Genomic DNA, 23,125 nt, shown 5'->3' with positions numbered 1-23,125 from the left:
AAGAACAAAAAAAAGAGGGAGAAAAAGTGAGAGAGAAACACAAGAAAGTATTATCAGTTAGAGTCCCCACAAGAAACTGATGGCTTGTGCAAACAGGCTAGTTGAGGAATTTTTAACAAGCGACTATTGCCAATATGTAGGAAGGACTTATGAAACCAACAATGGGTCATGCAGTTCCTTGGTTACCATCTCTAAGCATGAAGGCTGTCAGGGAAGGGAGATTCTGGGCACCCTGAGAAAGCAGCTACAAGAAAGGACCACCCATCAGAGGTAAGATGAGGAAACCCTCTTGAACTGAAAGTGAGTGAGCTGCAGTAGCAAACACCCCACCTCACTCTGCACCCCACCTCCCAGAGCCTGCTGATGACTTCCTTTAGCCAAACGCAGCTAGAAGCTGGAAAGCAAGAGTCTGTTGATGATGTTCATTTTGGCCAGCCTCCCTCCCTGGCCTGGGGTGGACAGGTAAAATGTGGATCTGGAGAGGCAAAGAGAAGACATCTAGTACAGGAGCCAACGAGAGAAGTAACAAGGAGCTGAACTGTTTAACCATCCTCCTCCATTAGTGACATGAAAAGATTGACAAAACAACATCTAAGGATTGAGAAACACGTCTGGGGGCATGTGCAGGCGTGTGCACATGAAACACGGGGTATCATGGCTTTGTGTGAAGTGTGGACTATGGAAGCAGGGTTTACAGCAGGAAGGCCCGGGCCTCACGACACTGGAGACACTTTATGGGGAAGACATAAAATGTCCTTAAACCTCAGAGGAGATGCACATATTTTAGCAGGACGGGTCATCTCGTTAGGTGTTTATTCTTCCAATTGACCAGATGATCTGCCTGTCTGGGAGTTAATCATCTCCATTTTATCCCTTTGAACACAAGGACTGCAGGCAAAAAACAAGATGATCAAGGGCAGAATTCAAGCACCTGTCAGATCCACTGGAAGAGCTGGAAACTTTCTTTCTCTGCAACCTTTTTTATTTTTTATGTTTTATTTTATTTATTCATTTCTGAGGCAGGGTCTGGCTCTGTCACCCAGGCTGGGGTACAGGGGTGCAATCTCAGCTCACGGCACCCTCCACCTCCCGGGCTCAAGTGATCCTCCCACCTCAGCCTCCTAAGTAACTGGGCCTACAGGTGCACACCACCACATCCAACTAACTTTTGTATTTTTTGTAGAGATGGTGTTTTACCATGTTTCCCAGGCTGCTCTCGAACTTCTGGCCTCAAGGGGTCTGCCTGCCTTGACCTCCCAAAATGCTGAGATTACACAGGCATAAACCACTGCATCCTGCCCTTTTTTATATTTTAATCTCATAAAACTCTAAAATTTATCTCCTTTAAATTCTATCTACATTTCATATTTTATGAATCTTTATGATGACCATAAGCAAGCCATTCTTAATAAGATTTTTAAATTTTATTGTTTTATAATTTTTTTTAATTTAATACTTCTATAGTGACGGGGTCTCCCTATGTTGCCCAGGCTGGTCTTGAACACCTGGGCTCAAGTAATCCTCCCACCTCGGCCTCCTAAAGTGCTGGAATTATAGGCATGAGCCACGTGCCCAGCCAACTAGATATTTTTAGAACATCTTCTTACCTCAGGTGGGAATACCAAGGTCTTTTTTTCTCATCTATTCTAATAAAAACTGAAAGTGTGAACATATCAGTGGCTAATATGAATAAATTTGCCAGGCATTTTTTACAACATGGACACTGAAGGGAAACCCGGAGGGTTGGTACTGATTTTCACATCTGGATATGCAGTCAAGTTCCCTTTAATTGGAGCTTTTGGGTGATCTGGGTTCCTTGTTCTCTTTGTTCAGAACCTCTGAAGGGTAAAGTTGAGAAAAGTCGACCTTACTGCTGTTAATTGCTTCTCCCAGTTTCTGCAGTCTAAGAATCAAATGAGGTGATATGAATAGGACAAGTATCTTGCTATAGTTCCAAACATTTTGATAAGTGGAAAGATAGTCAACAAAATTTCCTATTCATTTGCTCACAAATGTGAGCCAATTCAGGGTAGAGTAGGAAGAACAGCTAGGTATGAGCTCAGGAGTTTGGCATTCTAATTGCAGTTATTCTACTAACTAGCTGTATGTTCCCAAGTAACATTAACTTACTTCTTCTGTGTCTGCTTCCTACATCCTTCCAGCAGAATTGTTATACTTACCAAGACTAATACACCTGAAAGTGGCATCAAGCCATTCAACAGAAACAACCTAATGGCCAAGTACTGCCCGGGAGAGGCTTAATGATGTTAAACAGAAAATATCACAAAACGAAGGTAAGGAACGACCTAGAACAGCACAGCATTTAAAAGACTAGGCTAGGATACGGCACAAAGAAAGCAGGCTTTTTAAAAGTGCTCAAAGCAGAGCCGCAGCACAGGTAGAATCCCCATATCACAGAGAGCCAGAAGCCTTCCCCAGATTAATAAGTCAGCAGCAGGGATTTTGTAGAACACATTAGAGTCTCCTTAGGATTACAACCGATTAAGACTCTGGAGAAGCAAACTTTGAACAAGTGCATAAACAAAGGCCCTGACATCAGATAGAGCCCTGTACAGAATGACATGGGGCAAAATAATGAGAGACACTGAGAATAAAAATAAGCAGAACATGAAAACACAAGAACAAGGGAAGTTCAGGCAGAGCAAACAGTATTTTCTCAGCCCTGGGTAAGGGTTTTTGCCAATTCCCTGGGGGTGAATTAGAAAACACTTAATTAATTCATTCGACAAAGGTATGTGGAACATCCTCTCTGTACTAGGAACTTCTGAGTTTGGGGGCAGGAATACAACTACGAGCACAAACAGCTCACCTTGGAGCTTACGGCTAATAGGGAAGACAGATCAAGGACCATGAAGGAAAGCAGCCAAAGTGCTATAGGAACACATAGATCAAGAGGCTGGGAAGACAACAGATCCAAGCACAGAACAGCAAGGGGAGAGGACCAGACAAGACAGCAAGTGCATTCAAGAAACTGAAGGGCCAACCCACGAGAGCAAGGAGCAAGGGCTGTGTCTGATGAGGCCAGACAAGACAGGAGCTGAGCCACACAAGAGACCTGGTTAGGGATTTTACTCTTCATCCTGAGAATAGTGGGAGGCCACTGAAGACTTTCAGGCACTCATGTGTTTTGGTAAGATCACCCTGGCATTAGTTTGGAAAACAAATCAGAACCCCCTGTACATCGTTTAAAGTTCATTCTCTAAAAGTATGCCCACATTACCTGTATTCCTGTGCTGTTGTTTAATAAAGAATTTGTCTGGTCTTAGTCCTGGGTTCCTAGCATGGAGTTTCTAAAACCCTTGGAATTTTCCAAGTGACAGAAGTGTCGTCATTATTCATGAGCCGGCTGAGTTCATGCTAATAAGGAAGCTCACGGTGGGGCTGTCCACCAGAAAGACTCGGCAGAAAGACCAACTACATGATTAGCGGGTTGGGACTTTGAGCAATGTGATGTCAGCCCAGCCTGACCTCTAAAAGGGGAGGAGGGCTGGAGATTGACTTCAATCAGTTGGCCAGATTTAATGAACTATGCCTACATAATGAAACCCCAGAAAAACTCTGGACACCAAAGCTTGGTGTAGCTTCCTGGCTGATGACCACATTGATGTGTCAGAAGGGTGACAGCACGCTGATTCCACAGGAGAGGGCACAGAAGCTCCACACTCTGGACTCTCCCAGAACTCACCCTGTGTGTCCCTTCCTTTGGCTGCTCCTGATCTGTATCCTTTATAATAAAATTGTAATTAAAAAAAAAAAAAAAAGTGTTTTCCCAAGCTCTGTGAGTCATGCTACTGAATTTTTGAACCTGACGGGGTTGTGAGAACTCCCAAATTTGTAGCCCCTTGGTCAAAAGTGCAGGTGGCTTGGGAGCCTCCAAATTGCAGCTGGCACCTAAAGTGAAGGAAGTCTTATGAAGGACTGAGCCCGTAACTGATGGAGTCTGCACTAGCTCCAGGGGGTTACCACCAGAATTGAATTGTAGTATGCCAGGTGGTGTCAGACCAGCTGGGGTTGAAACAGAATACATGCTAGTTTTTATTTTAGTCATTCTTAATCAATTTCAAATCCAATAATCCTTTTTTTTTTTTTTTTTTTTGAGATGGAGTCTCGTTCTGTTGCCCAGCCTGGAGTGAAGTGGCACAATCTCAGCTCACTGCAACCTCCACCTCCCGGGTTCAAGCAATTCTCCTGCCCCGGCCTCCTGAATAGCTGGGACTACAGGCACCCACCACATGCCTGGCTAATTTTTGTATTTTTAGTAGAGACAGAGTTTCACCATGTTGATCAGGCTGGTCTCGAACTCCTGACCTCGTGATCTGCCTGCCTCAGCCTCCCAAAGTGCTGAGATTACAGGCATGAGCCACTGCACCCAGTCCAAGAATCCTTTTTTTAAGGGAGAAACAAACAAACAAATAAAAACCTTGTCCCAAAACTAAGACATGGGAAGATTTGTCTAAATTTGAGAAAAACCACTGGCTTTGGACAGCTCCAAACTCAGACCTTGTTGCCTAGCACCCAGAAGTGAGTCCCCAGTGGGCTCAATACAATTGATGCTTTCTTGTTACTAGCCCTAACATAACCTGGGGGTAAAATCTTGTTATACCCACACTTCAGCCTCTTGTCATTTGTTTTTGAAAAGTGTTTTTCCCATGGCCTGAGTGTACACCCCTGCCACCTCAGATCATCCTGCCGTTGGCTCCCCTCCCAATAGCTGATGTGGACTCCATGTTTCGGTGACCTTTGAAATGAAACAATAAACTGTCATACTTTGTAAAAACCAGCTGCCTACATAAGCATCATTTGTCAACTCTAGAATTCCTCATTTTCATACCCTTTCTGGATGACCACCCTAATTAGTTATCTTCTTAACCAATTAACAAGCATTGAATTGGGCTTGAGAGCAATTCATTCAAAACTTTTTATTGAACATTTCCTAGGAATGACTATAGTAAAAATTCAGATTAGTATTGGGCAGAAAGTACCAAAATCAGGGGATAAAATACCTCTTAGAGAATGAGGTCTTAATCAGGCTCATTTCAGTCCAGATAGATTATATTAATAGGTTACATACTTGACATGCCCAAGCAAAGCACATGAACTAGCAAGATACTGGTATTTATAATTAACACATCATTTTGAAAATTCTGTCATGAATGATCTTTAGGTCTTTATAATCATTTGTATTATAAATTTATCAAATTTTTCCTAATTTGAAGTAGCATCTCATTATAAGTGATTCTCAATAATACTTCTCTTCCATGTTGTCCACAGTGGCAATGCTTCTGGTCTCAGAAGTAACCCGTGTCATAATCATTGCGCAGAAGGAAAACACCCAGTTGTTCATTCTCTTTCCCATAGATGGAGCTGGAAGAACACAACCAACCTTGGAGCAATTCCATTTTTCTTCCCACCCCTTTATGGCAAATGCCTGTTTACCACTTCCCTCTCCTCTCACATCCTTGGATATTCCAATTATTCCTTCCAGAAAAAACACATACCGAAAACATGATTTTTAATGTTTGAAGTTGGAGATAGAAAAGGAATGGGCTGGCTGGCATTGTCTTCCTTGTCCTATTAGGTGCACAGCTCTTGCTAACTCACTTCGCAGTCTCCAGGCTTCCTTCTGATTCATCTCCAGGGTCTACACCCTTAGTTACTGCTGTTATCTGCTGGTTTTACAAGAACCACATAGAATCACAGACCAGATTAATAGCCAGTGGACTCTGTCCAGTTTCCCGGGCTAGTCCTCCCTTATTTAATGCCACCAAAAACTAAGACTAAGCTTAACTGCAGTTTCCTACTTTGGGTGAACTTTATCAAGATTTCTAGAGGATTACTAAAAATATGTCATTACCTATTGTGTTCCTGAATATAAAGAAGGGAATGATAATATTCTCTATTTCAGAGTAGACGGCAGAAACTATAAGGCATACATATGCACACACATTCTGTATTTCCATTTGGCTCTGTTTTGTTTCTATACAATTTGTGATTCTGTACTTCCTCACATCGCTTTTCACTTTTTTCAAAATGTTCCCCTTAGATATTCAGAGATACTTTCAGGCATCTCTGATGCAAGTAGCAGTTACCAGCATCAAGTGTATCCTGACTAATTAGAAAGTTAGTGCTTTAGGCTGGGCACAGTAGCCCACACCTGTAATCCCAGCATTTTGGGAGGCTGAGGCAGGCGGATGGCTTTGAGCTCAGGAGTTCAAGACCAGCCTGGGCAACTTAGTGAGCCCACCCCACCACCCTCCCCCGCCGCCAACCCATCTCCACAAAAATTAGCCAGGTGTGGTGGCACACTCCTGTAGTCTCAGCTACTCGAGAGGCAGAGGTCGGAGGGGGACGGCTTGAGTCCTAGAAGGTGGAGATTGCAGTGAGCCAAGATCATGTCACAGCACTCCAACCTGGGTGCTCAAAAAAATAAATAAAATAAAACAACCACCACCACCACAAAAAAACCCTAGCAATGTCCTTGATGATGTTGTTGTTTTTTATCCTTGAAAAGCCAACTAAGATTTTTAAGTGTTATTTTCATGCCTGCATAAAAGATAAAACCTTCTTGGTCACAGCAAGAACCTGGAAGACTATTTCACCTCAGAGGCACACATACAAAATATCTACTTCAAACAAACCGCTATCGTTAACTTTTCAAAAATCCATAAACGCAGTAGAAGAGGGCCTTTCTCTACACCATGACAGAGAAAAATACACCACTATTATTCAAGAGACCTGGGGAGAAAGACTTTTTTTAAATTCCCCTTGAAAATAACAAGAAAAGCAAATAGGAGTCTTTTAGATTCTGTGAATAAAGCAATAAAGCTGAAATTTATTATACAAGATCTTCATAAAATCCTCGTGCTACTTTAAATTTCATTTTAGAGCTTTGTTAAATCTGATGGTAGAAATAATTAAAACACGTGCGTTATGAGATGAAACAATAAATTTTTCTCTGCTAGCTGATAGGAACTTCTCATCCACAGAAATCAGCTGTTACTTCCCTAGGATCCAGAACAAGACTGCTCAGGTGTTTGTATAAAAGGCTCGGGGTAGACACCAACCAGCATCATTTGGTGCAGCTGGAACTCATGAAAGGCGGATCAGCCCAGCCAGGTGCCTGCCCTCCCAGCCTCCCATGGAAAGGTGTGCTTGGGCCAAATGAATAAATGTGCCATAGGGATGGGCAGCAGGGGGACCCCAGCCCTTGATATTCTTCCATTTAATGAGGTATATATAAAGGTAGTCTTAGTCTTGCGTGGGGGAATAAACATGTTAGATAACACATGAAGCAGTTTCAATCTTAGGTGCCTACTGTGTAGGGAAATTCTCTCAGATGTCACTGCATCCAGAACTTAGAGGGAGACCCTGGGAGCCCTCAGTCCCATGGGATATTGAGTCTGAGAGCTGGCTCACTGTCAGGCAACTTAGAGGCCCCAAGGCCAGGGTCAGACAGCACTGCTTATCTCCACAACTTCCAGCAGTATAGAGTTGTGTACACACACACAACATACACGAGAATGTAGTTGGGAATTTGTAACATTTGAATTTAAACAAGTTCGCTTATACATGCCTTTTCAAACATGTCCCATAACATATATAATCTAAAATAGATGGGTGAAAACTGTTCACATTATTTTTTTTCAGATCCCACCTTGAAACTGCAATTATTGGTCCCCTCAAAGATTCAAGAGAGCTCATCAGAAGTGTTAGCAATGTCAGCCTTGCTTGCAGGCAAAATTACTAAGAGGAAAAACTCATTGACATCCACGGGGTACTTCACATTGTGTTGTTGTCCTAAGCTTAAGCACACTGGTCTACCTCCTGTTTTCCTTTCATGTTTAGTAGCTTTGGCATCACCCTAGCTAGAAGGATAAAGTCATCTTTGCTTTATCTTCACCCCTCTCCTCCATCAGTCACCAAATACTGTGACCCTCCTTCACAAGTTGGAGGGGAGTGTGACCTTCCCCCAGCGCCTCCTGCTGCCTCTGTCCACACCCTCATCGCTCCCACCTGGGCTAGTGAAACAGGCCCGGGCGGTCTCCCTGATGCCTATCTGGCCTCCACAATCTCTGTCATTGTCTTTCATTCATTTAGCAAATGCTCTTTGATTTCTTACTATGAGTCAAAAGATGGGTGACTTACTGAAGACACAAGGATGAATAAGACCCCCTCCCCCGCAGTCAAGGATCTCACAATCTAAAACGCAACTTCCATTTTGTCACTCACCTACATAAAATTCTTCATGGGACCACTGTAGCCTGTAAGATGAAATCAGAATGTATTAGCACAGCACAAACTGTCATTGCCCATACTCATGGGATCTGGCCCCAATCTGCTCTGTCTCGCCCCCCACCATTAACACATCATTTAAAAAATTCTGTCATGAATGGTCTGTAGCCAGGTTGCAACCACCCCAGCTACCTGTAGCCTGTTTACCCTTCTGAGACTCAAGCAAACCGCGCCCTCCACCTGGAATGCCCTCCCTCTAGCAAACTCCTTAGCAGCAGCACCCTGAGCAGCGTCACAGACTCTACTGTGGATGAGTCACAATGCCAAGCCAGTGATTTTCCATAAACCCCACAGACGTGTGTACTGCACCAGGCCAGGCACTGAGGGTCCTCACATGATTTATCATTATTCCTCACAAGGAACAGGAAGCTACTCTTAGTATCCCATTTTACAGATGAGGAAACTGATACAAAGAAGGTTCACATGGCCAGGCGCGGTGACTTAAGCCTGTAATCCCAGCACTTTGAAAGGCCAAGGTGGGCAGATCACCTAAGGTCAGGTGTTCCAGATCAGCCTGGCCAATATACCCAGGATAGCCTAATACATCCCTTTCCACAAAAACAGGATGCCTGTTTCTCAACCCAGAGACACCACGGCCTCCGGCTGGGCACCTCACCTGAGCAGGGCATAGACTACTAGCATGGACACCTGTCTCTCCTCCTCCTGGGGTCTGTGGGTCTTTAAATCCTTGTTCTAATTAACAAGTTAATACCTTCATTAAGGCCTGAGAGTCACTCTACCTCCTTAAAGTGACTGAGCCCCTCTCTGCTCTGATAAATGATGCTGATTTTACAGTTTATAGCTCAGAGAGCACTTATCTCTGCTATTTCTTGCAGATGTTCTCACTCTTGCCTCCTCGTTCTACCTCCATGAGGCAGCTAATATTATCATTTTGAAGATGACAAAATGAGGAAGGTCACAGAGCTGGTCCTCAAAGCGGAACTTGAATCTCGGCCTTCTGACTGCCAATCCTGTTCTTTCCATCCTACCCTTTAAGAGAAGATGCCTTTAAGATCTGCAGCTAACCCAACCCCACTGGCTCCACAGCCTTGAGCCCAGCCTGTGCGTCTGCGTCCTCCCCAGCTCATACTGGTTTCAGCAGCCGTTCCTGGAGGAGCCGCTGCTCCAAGTTTCCCTGGTGCCCTGACTTTATGCACCCAGTGTGTCTGGCCCCAGCGGCTACTCACTGCACGCCCCACAGCTCAGTGTCTGTCCACACTACACCACATGAGTAGTCCTGGCCTCCCTTGGCTCCACCCCCCGGCCCCTCCCCTTGCCATCCAAGCACACTCTTCTCTGCCGTCTGTGCCACCATCTCCACTCATCTTCTGCGCTGCAGCTTTCTGCTCCGATGGCCACAGCCCCAAGATTCTACCTGGTCTCACAGCTTCATTTGGACTCCTAGGCAGGCTCTCTCCCACCTACTGTTCTCCTTCTAGCCTTGGCATTGTCTCCACGCTCTGCCTTTCCATTTATATGGCACAGTAACTACATGTTTTGCCTTTTCCAAGACCACACTGACTTCTACTATTCTGTACCATCATGAGACCACTGGGGAAACTTTTCAGGTCAGAAATACGTAGATTTATTGTGCAAAACATCATGTTTTCATTGGCACCACATCCACAGAATACAAAACCCAAAAGGCACCAACGAATATAGCATATAGAGTGAAATTAAGTCATTTCCTAGCTCTCTTCCCCAGGCCCGTGAGTCCCCACTTCCCCTACTCAGGGGCAACAACTGTAAGCAGCTTCTTATGCTTCCAGACGTAGTCCATGAACCTCTGACTTGGGTGGGATTGCCCGTGTTGCAGCAGCAGCTTTGGCAACTTTCTAACCATTTGTAAATTTAATAGTATGTAAAGACTTTTTAAAATTCCGCTTCGATTCCACCACCCTAAATTTACTCATGTCATTTCTCTGAATTGCATTCCAATCTTTATCTACATGCACACATTCTTCATTGTTTTAATCACAGTATGGTTAAAAGTTTAGTTCTACTTCCACTGCTAATTTCATATGTGTATATCATCTTCATTATTTTTAACAGCTACATAATATTCATGTGGGCTAAAACCCAGTTCTTCAGTTTTTATTCCAAGTTTTCACAATTATAAATATGAGTATAACAATCTATAACTTTTTCTTCTTTGAATTATTGGTTTAGGAAAAGTTCCCAGAGTGGTAGTATTGAATCTGAGGAATGTTTCATGTCACATTTAGCCAAACAACTCTCTTAGAAAGGTCAGAGCAGTTTGCAATTCCTCATACAGGTATAAGGACACATCTTACTCTTGTTTCATCAAATATAATAATTACACTTATCAACAAAAAGTGCTTCCTCATAATGTTCTCTTTATGTATTTCTATAATAAATAAATAACTCAGGTCAATGTCTTCTCTTTAGGTTTCTGTGTTTAATGCAGACTTCTCTTAGAAGCAGTCCTCGAAGCCTGTTAGAATAAGGTAAGTGAGCAACTGGTTGGATTTCTAGGACCTTGAAGAGCTTATAGGTCTTTTTTGTGTCCCACATGAAAGGCAGTTTGGTAAGGTTAAGTAGAGTGTGGATGCATTCTCTCTCTCTCCCTCCCTCTCCCTCCCTCCCTCCCTCCCTCCCTCTCCCTCCCTCCCTCCCTCCCTCCCTCTCTCTCTCTCTCTCTCTCATCCTTGGTAACATTATTTCATACCCACTGAGCACTTCTTATGTTACTAGAAAAGCCAATCGTGTTTCCAATGTATATTCTTTTAGGAGTGATCTTTTCTCTTTGCGTGTCATCGAAGATATACTTTCCTTATTATTTAAAATATGTATGAGACCCCCCTGACTTTGGAGAGCAGGACCTGGACTTGAACTTGGGCTCTTCCCTTACTAGTCATATCCCTCGAGCAAATCACTCAGCTTCTTGGGGTTAATTTCCACCTGTAAGACAGGAGGATAATAATATCTGTCTACCTCGTATTGTCGTTGTAAAAATCAAATGAAAAAATGTATGAGTGTGAGAACTGTTTCCTAAATGTTCGTAAGTATTCTATTAGACCATGTGACTCTTCTCTATTTCAAGTCAAATCTCTTACTGGTTCTGGAATAAAGTATTCGTTGCATCTTTAATTATTGATTTAGGGCCTTTTCTTTGTTTGGCTTACTCAGGAAGTCTAACTATTCAGAAATCGCGATACTCAGATCTATTCCTCAGATCTGCCCTCCTAGGGTGTTTCATTTCTTAATTTAGTTTCTTTAAATTCTGGGTCTATTGCTCAGGTTTCTTTACTGATTTAAGTGCCATTTCTGCTTTGTGCGGCTTAAACATCATTTTCAATGTGTCTTGTGCAATAATCATTACCTTCCTTCTTTTTTATCCTGACTTTCACTTGAGAGGTTGTAATGTCCACTTCATTTCTTTGAAAAGAGGCTCCAGCCATTTTCTGAATTCTGTGTATGGTTCCCTGTAGTTTTATTTTTTTTCTTTGGGATTAATTAAAATAAAGTTTTTTTGTGTGGGATTATTGGTTTTGTTTTTTAAAAAACTTTTTTAGGAAACCCACATTGATTTTTTTTTTTTTTCAGTTTAGTGCATTCTCCCTTAAGTAACTCCAGTGGCTGGTCTCTGCTGTACTGCTGAAATTTCTTTAGTAACATTTTAAAATTAATTTTAATAGAATTTGTAATTAGGAGTTTGACTGGTTTTCTAGTCACTCCAATATTTTCCTGGATAATTTTTCTACCATGCCAGGCCTTTCTATCCTCTGATTCAATGGAGTCTGGAAAAAATCCCAAGACCAACAATGGGATCAGAACAAGAGAGCCAAGCACTTTCAATAGAAAACTGAAAACTGCCTTTTTGTGCTTTGTTGCTGCTGTTAAGACTCAGGCTGAGTCTAAGAAAAGGGAGGAAAGATTGGAAAACTGAAACAAAATCTTACCAAAAACGCTTTAATAACCTTACTTATTTGCTGCATTCCTCAAGGCTCTGAACCTCCCAGGCATCTTGCAAGCAGCAAGGGCTGCATTTGCTGCTTTAGCTATAAATGAAGAGATGCTAAATTATTTCCAAGGTCACTTTTCCATCTCTGAATTGCTACAACATTAACTAATGTTTAAGCTGCGAGTTTAGGCATTAATTAGCCAGACCTGCCTACAAAATGCACACACACACCCCCCTTCTTTGATTTCCCGATTTTTAAATTTTTCAAATCAATTGTTATTAAGCATAAAATGAAGCTGTGAAAGAGAAAATGAGGGAACCGAATGCAAAATTCCTCCCTTCTAGAATCAGGGCAGCCTCTGCACCCCCACATCTGCTCCAACACATGAGGTACTTAAAAGGAGACCCCTCAAGGCAGCACCCTGCCAAGGCTTGGGTGAGCCACCAAATCCCAGCCGGCTGGACTGTGAGGGGCGGCCCTGAAGCCCTCTGGTGGACAAAGGTGGCATTACAGCCTTTTCTGCATCCAAAAGGACACCGCCATCTCAGATGGAAGCCTCCCTGGGTTCTGATCTGCAAGCATGACCAGAAACCCTAACCAAGGGTCAACTTGCCCAGGACAGGCTAGGTCTTTGCCTCAGAAATGGTGCTTTCATCATTTTGAGAAACATTATCCCTGCAGATTTCAGATTTGAAGCTCAAGAAGGCTATGCTGGATTTCAAATAGGGTAATGTTAAATGGCCTACATTTTTACTAGTATTGTGGTCACTCCTACCAGAAGAAAAATTTTTTAATTCCATATAATTAAGAATGACGTTAATCAGAATGAAGTTGTTGCCCACTTCTTTCTTGTGTCCTTCCAGCCCTCAGGGTGATAGCAGCTTCTGCTGCCACTAATATGTGGTTGTTTCACCAGCCCGTTTGGCTTCTCGGCCCAGTCTGTGTAACCAGAAATTGGTTACATACATAAATTTTTAATTCCCTGAAATGCCTACGATGATTTTGTTGTGCTTGGCAATAGGAATATGGCAGTGAGCAAGACAAACTCCATTCCAAATCTTATGGAGCTCACATTCTAGCCCAGGAAAATAAATATTAAATAAGCATCCATCCATTTGATAATTATTTCAAAAAGGAAGTACATGAGAATGCACAGCAGAGGAACTTAGCCTGGAATCAGGATAAATTCTGTAGTTCCACAGGTGACACTAGAAGCTAGAAACTCTAGGCTAGCAGGACTTTACACAGAGACAGCCCCACAAGCTATGGCTGAAGCACAGCAAGTTTTGATGTTACCTCTTCTTCTCCCTGGATCCAGCAGGGAAGAAAGGGTCCCTAGCCAAAGGGGGAAGTGAAGGACTTCAGACAGGATTCAGTGCACAGTAGTGGCAGAGAAGCAAGGATGGAGTTCTTCTGACAGCCTGCAGGCACCCAACTCAACTCTGCTAGATCTGGCTAGGAAAGAAACAAGAATCTTGAAGAAATGTGTCATCCCCTTAGCAACCTCCAAACCACAGGAGTCAGGCAATGTCCAGACCAAGCCTGACTCGAAAAATACTTTCCCAAAGATTTAAACTCCAATATCACACTATTGCTCCAGTCTCCCCCTGACCAGCATCATATGATAGGGAATGAGGATGAGAGAACCAGACTGCTGCTGTGCCCTTGCCCCAACAGGTGTCTGTTTCTGTCTTGACGAGCTCAAAACATCCTTATCTTCCCCACCTGTCCATACTGATGAACACCAGGTTACTCAACACTTTGACTCACCATGCCAAATTCCAACAACTCTAAATTTATATCAGATGGGGTAGGCATACTTTCTCCAGCTTTGCTATTTAGATGCGGGGCGGGAGGGTCCCAATCCCTGGGCCACAGACCAGACCAGTCCATGGCCTGTTAGGAACCAGGCTGCACAGGTGAGTGGTGGGTGGTTGAGGGAAGCTTCGTCTGTATTTACAGCCACTCCCCATCACTCATATTACCTCCTGAGCTCCACCTCCTGTCAGATCAGCAGAAGCATTCAATTCTCATAGGAGCATGAACCCTATTGTGAACTGTGTATGCAAAGGTTCTAGAGGATCTAGGTTGTGTTCTCCTTATGAGAATCCAATGCCTGATGATCTGTCACTGTCTCCCATCACCCCCAGATGGAGCCATCTAGTTGCAGGAAAAAAGCTCAGGGCTCCCACTGATAAGTTGAGACATCATGGTGAGTTGCATAATTATTTCATTATATATTACAATGTAATAATAATAGATATAAAGTACACAATAAATGTAATGAGCTCGAATCATCCCCAAACCGTCCACCCCCAAACCCCTCAGTCCATGGAAAAATTGTCTTCTATGAAACCAGTCTCTGGTGCCCAAAGATCAGAGACTGCTGTTTAGATCACTGTTCACAAGATCTAAAGTTTTTTGAACAGAGAACTTCCACTCCCATACCATAGAGGGAAGCCATTACTCGCCACCCTGCCTTATAGACCCTGATAGGGAATGGGGGAGAGAGCAAAGTTTCAGAGTCTTCTCTCTCCAAGTTCACTGCCTAGTCTAAGTTAATATTAGATGACCTTAGAATGCCTAAAGCATTATAACTTAACATAGTATGTTGAGTTATTCCCCCACAGGGCCTTGGTCTCTCCTTTGAACTCCTATTACAGTTAGTGTATACTGTCAAACTCATGACCCAAGAAGTCATTACGGGTCAGGCAGGCCAAAAAAAGGAGGGAGCTCTGATGTTGCTTGAGACCCTTGGACGAGGGCCCAGAGCAGCCCTTCTCAATCTGGGCTCCATGAGAAAACTAAGCTCTAAAACCCAAAGGCATCATCTATTTTATGTAATGAATTAACTTATATCTCTCCTGCTTCTCGATGGAACTAGTCATGTCACATCCTAGGGAGACTGATAAGACAGTCACTCAAATAATATTCTGTAGACCTTAATTCTTTCCTGGAAACCCCGTTGAGAAAGCCTGGCCTAATAGCAAAAGTTGGTTCCAGTAACAGTTTTGTCACTCTCTTGAACTGTCTAATTCAGAGGATCGTACACAAATGATGACAGTCACACAAGCATCGCATAACTGGGGGAAATGTATATTGAAGGGACATGGATATAAAGACATAACAAGAGAACGTGGAAAAACTACTAGGCAACCAGAAGAGCCCCAGGAAGGCCACACCCAGGTCTCCTGATGGCCTTTTATCTTCTTTCTATACGAATGAGATTCAGCAGCTGCTTATCAATTTAACAAGAGATATCTGACCCCTCCAACTAAACAGACCCGTTCCATTTTAACAGAAGACAACTGAAGAAATTAAATGTATTTTTATCTAGTGTAATCGCCTTTGCAGGGTCCATTTTCTGGATATATCCACACAAAACCACCTTCTCCCCTCATCACCCTCAAACTCTCCCCATCCCAGTCCACTGAGCCCTGTGGGAAGGGAGTGAAAGGGTGCAGAGAGACTATTTACCAACAGTGACTAAGTTCCATGGGTTAAAGAATGAGTGAGGGACTGGAGGGAAGATTCATATGGTCTGCCTTGTGCCCCCAAAGTTCTGCCAACTGGGGCAAGGTTAAGCCACTCTGCCGGGGAGATGCAGTGGAAGGGTGGAAAAGAGGTGTCGATGAATCTCACTTAGTTTAGCACTTTTTTTGGCAGTTGTTTTCTAGGTGTTTCATTGATGTGTCCTATTTCCTCAGCTAGCTTGTAAATTCCTTGAGTGTAAAGATGAAGTTTATGCTATAAATCTTTAATTTTCTACAGTGTTTAGTACAGTGCTTCTCCTGCAGATGCTTAATCAGCACATTGTTGATTAATTAGAATCTGCTTTGGGGGAAAATGGTATATCCTTGCAACAATTACAGTTAAGGTTTATGTGGAAGTACTGTATGAATACCACGTAGCTTAAAATATGTAATACTTGTGAACTATGAGCCAAGGCTCTCCCCCACATCCTGCCCTGCTATGCTTCCTGGGAACCACCCACCTCAAAAGTTGGACAGAAACAGAATCCTGAGTGGGGAGGGGGCCTCCTCACTGCTGGAATTTATCAGAGCTCCTCCTGGAAACAGCCCAAACATCTCTTTCTCATCTAACTCTTCAGGAACAGCAGGTAAGCCAGAAATTGTGAATAAAACTGACCCCCCCATCTCCCTTCCACCCCTGCTGTCCCCTGCAGTCAGAGGTTTGTCTCATTCTGCCCCCATGTGAAAGCAACACTTTGCTGCTGAACCCTATAGAGTCCCAGCAACATTCAACTCTTGCTACTCAGTGAGCAATCAGCTTGCACAGTTCATCCCTGGGGCTTTCAGCTCAGCCTCAGGACCACCTCTACTGGGGTACTGTGCTCCTCTGTGGTCTGAAGCCTGCGAGATCTGCCTGCCAGTTTCAGGCTGGGGCTCACAGGGTCCTGACCCCTGGTGTGGCTCTCAGACCAGTCAGCCAGGAGCTTGGATAGCAATATCTTAGAGGAAACTAACTCACTACATAGCTCACTACAGCCTTCAACTCCTGGATTCAAGTTCTGCCTCCTCAGCCCACTGAGCAGCTAGTACTACAGATACATGCCACCATGCTCAGGGAATTAACTCCCTCCAAGGTATTGATATCCAAGCTCCTGGCTGACTGGTTCAGAGACTTTAGGAATGAAGCTAAGTAACCTAAACACACATGAAACTGACTGAGTCTCAAAACCCAGTGGATTGGCCGAACACCTGTAATCCCAGCACTTTGGGAAGCCAAGGCAGGCGGATCGTTTGAGGTCAAGAGTTCCAGACCAGCCTGGCCAACATGGTGAAACCCCATCTGTACTAAAAATACAAAAATTAGCCAGGCATGGTGGTGCATGCCTGTGGTCCCAGATATTTTGGAGGCTGAGGCAGGAGAATCTCTTGAACCCAGGAAGCAGAGGGTGCAGTGAGCCAAGATCGCACCAGTGCACTCCAGCCTGAGCAACAGAGCCAGATGCTGTCTCAAAAAAACAAAAACAAACAAACAAACAAAAAACAGTGGATTCAGTTTCAGTGGGGAGCATGCCCTTTCTGTGATGAGAAAATGTGTAGTCCATGATCCATCCCTCCAACCTGGAGTAATAATCATAAAGTAGCAGAGTGAACATGGAACCAGGAAAGAGGGTTGACTGGTGCTGAAGGATCCTTAGCCCACTGAGTAGCTAGTACTATAGGTGCGCGCCACCATGCTCAGCTAGTTTTTTTATTTCTTGTAGAGATAGTGTCTCACTATATGGCCCAGGCTGGTCTCAAACTTCTAGCCTCAAGTGATCCTCCCACCTCAGCCTCCCAAAGTGCTAGGATTCCAGGCGTGAACCACTGTGCCTGGACCCCTATAAATTCTTAACTCACAGCCATCTTCATCCTAAATTTGATTCCATCAGATTTTTGAACATGTTTTTGTTCTTTTCTAAACGTGTGGGCAATTTTACCTCATGCACTGACAAATAAGGGTCATCAGTGGACATACATGATGGCAGGGATCCCACGGCTTCCCTGGGAAGATGAGTCTCCTGCCCTTTCCTTTGCACTGCCTTCCAGATTTCATCTCCATTGTACTTAGAATTGATGTTCTCAGCCCTCCACTGGTGGCCTCCAGTGGATTCTGGCAGTCAGGACTACCCCAAGATCCCCAAAAATCTGACAAGGATTTGTGTGACCTCTTTGCTTGGTCTCATTGGTTGGTAGTGAGTATGTAGTGTGTTATCTTCCCTTTTTTTAACTACCTTGTCTTTGGGGGTAAATGCAAAGCAATTCTGTACACCTTGCCTCTCTCCATCTAAGCCGCCCTGAGGGTCAGAGTCCTGGGGCAACTGTTCTGCCCCGTGGTCAGGCATACCTTCTCGCTCTGCTACAAGGCAGACCAGATCTTCTTGTTTCCGCCAGTCTGCAAAAAATTAACAGTCAACTAACACAACATTTATATCACATTTATCAACTTTGAGAAAAGGAAGCCTGAACTTTGGAAACTATTTAGTATGGTTGGCTTCACCAAGAAGTCAAAGATCAGCCTAGCCAATAGTATCAAAGTGGACTGTGTTCTTTAGAGCCATAACTAACCTCCCCCCGCCCTTTTTTTTTGTGAGATGTCGCCTTTCTCTGTCGCCCAGGCTGGACTGTAGTGACCTGATCTCAGCTCACTATAACCTCCACCTCCCAGGTCCAAGCTATTCTCCTGCCTCAGCCTTCTGAGTAGCTGGGACTACAGGCACATGCCACTATACCCAGCAATTTTTTTGTATTTTTTTTCAATAGAGATGTTTTACCACATTGGTCAGCCCAGTCTCAAACTCCTGACCTCAAGTGATCCGCCCACCTCGGCCTCCCAAAGGGCTGGGATTACAGATGTGAGCCACTGTGTCCAGTCTACATTTTTATTTAATATAGTTTAAGTAACTGTACTCAAATAATCAATAAGATTTGGAATCTGATCTGCAGTTCTTATCTTGGGGCATCAAGCAAAATTTCCAGCTCAGTGAACTCTACACAGACAGACAGTTTAATGTGGTATAGAACAGTGGCTTTCAAACTGGCTCCACCATAAGAAATACATGTTAAATGACAAATGGGTGGCTGACAAGATGGCCAAATAGGAACAGCTCGGGTCTGAAGCTCCCAATGAGATCAACACAGAAGCTCCTAGCCTCAAGTGATCTCAAGCTCCTAACCTCAAGTGATCCTCCCACCTCAGCCTCCCAAAGTGCTGGGATTCTAGCAGTGAACCACTGTGCCTGGCCCCTATAAATTCTACAGGCACACGCCACCACTTGTAGCATGAGGTACCTGGCTTAGCTCATTGGGACTAGTTAGACAGTTGGTGCAGGACACACAGGGTAAGCAGAAGCAGGGTGGGCCGTCGCCTCACCTGGGAAGTGCAAGGAGTTGGGTAACTCCCTCCCCTAGCCAAGGGAAGCTATGAGGGGCTCTGCCATGAGGAACAGTGCAGTCTGGCCCAGATACTATGCTTTTCCTATTGTCTTAGCAACCCACAGACCAGGAGATTCCCTCTGGTGCCTACACCACCAGGGCCCTGGGTTTCAAGCACAAAACTGGGAGGCCATTTGGGCAGACACTGAGCTAGCTGCAGGAGTTTTTTCATACTCCAGTGGCACCTGAAATGCCAGCGAGACAGAACTGTTCACTCTCCTGGAAAGGGAAGGGAAGCCAGGGAGCCAAGTAGTCAAGATCAGCGGATCCCAGCCCCATGGAGCCAAGTAAGCTAAGATCCACTGGCTTGAAATTCTCACTGCCAGCACAGCAGTCTGAAGTCGACCTGGGATGCTCAAGCTTGGTGGGGGGATGGGAGTTCACATTACTGAAGCTTGAGTAGGTCGTTTACCTGTCATAGTGTAAACAAAGCTGCTGGGAAGTTGAAACTGGGCAGAGCTCACCACAACTCAGCAAAACTGCTGTAGCCAGATTGCCTCTCTAGATTCCTCCTCTCTGGGCAGGGCATCTCTAAAAGACAGGCAGCAGCCCCAGTCAGGTGCTTATAGATAAAACTCCTATCTCCCTGGGACAAAGCACCTGGGGGAAAGGGCAGCTGTGGGCACAGCTTTAGCAGACTTAAACATTCTTGCCTGCTAGCTCTGAAGAGAGCAGCAGGTCTGAATGAAAATAAACAAGCAAATTCTCCAAGAAATATGCAACTATGTGAAATAACCAAACCTATGTTTGATTGGTGTACCTAAAAGTGATGGGAGAATGGAACCAAGTTGAAAAACACACTTCAGAATATTATCCAGAAGAACTTCCTCAATCTAGCAAGACATGCCAACATTGAAATTCAGAAAATACAGAGAACACCACAAAGATACTCCTTGAGAAGAGCAACCACAAGACACATAATCATCAGATTCACCAAGGTTGAAATGAAGGAAAAAATGTTAAGGGTAGCCAGAGAGAAAAGTGGGGTTACCCACAAAGGGTAGCCCATCAGATTAATAGCAGATTTCTCTGAAAAAACCCTGCAAGCCAGAAGAAAGTGGGGCCAATGTTGAACATTCTTAAAGAAAAGAATGCTCAACCCAGAATTTCAAATCCAGCTAAACTAAGCTTCATAAGTGAAGGAGAAATAAAATCTTTTACAGACAAGCAAATGCTGAGAGGTTTTGTCACCACCAGGCCTGCCTTACAAGAGCTCCTGAAGGAAACACTAAACATGGAAAGGAAAAACTGGTACCAGACACTACAAAAACACTAAATTGTAAAGACCATCAACACTGTGAAGAAACTGCATCAACTAATGGGCAAAATAACCAGCTAGCATCATAATGACCAGATCAAATTCACACATAACAATATTAACCTTAAATGTAAATGGGCTAAATGCCCCAATTAAAAGACATAGACTGGCAAATTGGATACAGTCAAGACTCATTGGTGTGCTGTATTCAGGAGACCCATCTCATGTGCAAAGACACACATAGCCTCAAAATAAAGGGTGAAGGAATATTTACCAAGCAAATGGAAAGCAAAAAAAAGCATGTGTTGCCATCCTAGTCTCTGACAGAACAGACTTTAAACCAACAAAGATCAAAAAGACAAAGAAGGTAATTACATAATGGAAAAGGGATCAATGCAACAAAAAGAGCTAATTTCCTAAATATATATGCACCCAATACAGGAGCACCCAGATTCATAGAGCAAGTTCTTAGAGACCTACAAATAGACTTACACTCCCACACAATAATAGTGAGAGACTTTAACACCCCACTGTCAATATTAGACAGATCAATGAAACAAAATTAACAAGGATATTCAGGACTTGAACTCAGCTCTGAACCAAGCAAACCTAATCAACATCTACAGCTCTTCACCCCAAATCGACAGAATATACATTTTTCTTAGCACCACACCTCACTTATTCTAAAATTGACCACATAATTGGAAGTAAAACACTCCTTAGCCAATGCAAAAGAACAGAAATAATAACAGTCTCTCAGACCACAGTGCAATCAAATTAGAACTCAGGATTAAGAAACTCAAAACCACAAAACCACATGGAAACTGAAAACCTGCTCCTGAATGACTACTGGGTAAATAACAAACTTAAGGCAGAAATAAATAAGCTCTTTGAAACCAATGAGAACAAAGACACAACATACCAGAATCTCTGGGATACAGCCAAAGCCATGTTTAGAGGGAAATTTATAGCACTAAATGCCCACAAGAGAAAGCAGGAAAGATCTAAAATTGATATTCTAACATCGCAATTAAAAAAAAAAACTAGAGAAGAGAGAGCAAACAAATTCAAAAGTTAGCAGAAGATGAGAAATAACTAAAATCAGAGCAGAACTGAAGGAGATAGAGACATGAAAGACCCTTCAAAAATATCAATGAATCCAGGAGCTGCTTTTTTGAAAAGATCAACAAAATAGATAAACTGCTAGCCACACTAATAAAGAAGAAAAGAGAGAAGACTCAAATAGACACAATAAAAAATGATAAAGGGGATATCACCACTGATCCCACAGAAATACAAACTATCATCAGAGAATACTATAAACACTTATACGCAAATAAACTAGAAAATCTGTAAAAAATTAATAAATTTCTTAACACATACACCCTCCCAAGCCTAAATCAGGAAGAAGTCAAATCCCTGAATAAACCAATAACAAGGTCTGAAATTCAGGCAGTAATTAACAGCAACCAAAAAAAGCCCAGGACCAGATGGATTCACAGCCAAATTCTACCAGAGGTACAAAGAGGAGCTGGTACCATTCCTTCTGAAACTATTCCAAACAATACAAAAAGAGGAACTCCTCCCTAACTCATTTTATGAGGCCAGCATCATTCTGATACCAAAATCTGGCAGAGACACAAAAAAAGAAAATTTCAGGCCAATATTCCTGATAAACATCAATGTGAAAATCCTCGATAAAATACTGGCAAACTAAACCCAGCAGCACATCAAAAAGCTTATCCACCACAATCAAGTTGGCTTCACCCCTGGGATGCAAGACTGGTTCAACATATGAAAATCAATAAACGTTATCCATCACATAAACAGAACCAATGACAAAACCACATGATTATCTCAATAGATACAGAAAAAGCCTTTGATAAAATTCAACACCCTTCATGCTAAAAACTCTCAATAAATTAGGTATTGATGAAACATATCTCAAAATAATAAGAGCTATCTATGACAAATCCACAGCCAATATCATACTGAATGGGCAAAAGCTGGAAGCATTCCCTTTGAAAACAGGTACAAGAAAAGGATGCCCTCCCTCATCACTCCTATTCAACATAGTATTGGAAGTTCTGGCCAGGGCAATCAGGCAAGAGAAAGAAATAAAGGAAGAGAGGAAGAGAGGAAGAGAGGGAGTCAAATTGTTCCTGTTTGCAGATGACATGATTGTATATTTAGAAAACCCCATCATCTCAGCCCAACCTCAAGCTGATAAGCAACTTCAGCAAAGTCTCAGGATACAAAATCAATGTGCAAAAATCTCAAGCATTCCTATACACCAATAATAGACAGACAGAGAACCAAATCATGAGTGAACTCCCATTCACAATTGCTACAAAGAGAATAAAATACCTAGGAATACAAATTCCAAGGGATGTAAAGGACCACTTCAAGGAGAACTACAAACCACTGCTCAAGGAAATAAGAGAGGACACAAACAAGTGAAAAAAACATTCCATGCTCATGGATAGGAAGAATCAATATCATGAAAATGGCCAAACTGCCCAAAGTAATTTAGAGATTCAGTGCTAACCCTATCAAGATACCATTGACTTTCTTCACAGAATTAGAAAAAACTACTTTAAATTTCATACAGAACCAAAAAAACAGCCCATATAGCCAAGACAATCCTAAGCAAAAAGAACAAAGCTGGAGGCATCATGCTATCT

At 43.1% G+C, this 23,125-nt stretch overlaps 1 long non-coding RNA gene across 2 annotated transcripts in view; it reads right to left on the bottom strand.

Moving 5' to 3' along the window:
* Positions 1–4,266: 4,266 nt before the first annotated feature.
* Positions 4,267–23,125, bottom strand: part of LOC105727490 (uncharacterized) — a 30,086-nt gene continuing 11,227 nt past the window's right edge. Inside the window, exons 2-6 of one of the 2 annotated variants that reach the window (XR_001109793.3) lie at positions 13,536–13,694; positions 12,237–12,335; positions 8,251–8,282; positions 5,520–5,690; positions 4,267–5,385 (exon numbers count right to left, since the gene is read on the bottom strand). This is a non-coding gene — a long non-coding RNA (uncharacterized LOC105727490). The remainder of the gene's footprint in view (positions 5,386–5,519; positions 5,691–8,250; positions 8,283–12,236; positions 12,336–13,535; positions 13,695–23,125) is intronic. The other variant, XR_001109792.3, reaches the window with a different exon arrangement.

Source organism: Aotus nancymaae, unplaced genomic scaffold, assembly GCF_030222135.1.
Source record: "Aotus nancymaae isolate 86718 unplaced genomic scaffold, 86718_ANA_hifiasm-v0.15.2.pri h1tg000011l, whole genome shotgun sequence".
Classification (NCBI taxonomy): domain Eukaryota; kingdom Metazoa; phylum Chordata; class Mammalia; order Primates; family Aotidae; genus Aotus; species Aotus nancymaae.
This window is presented reverse-complemented; position numbering and strand designations above follow the sequence as displayed.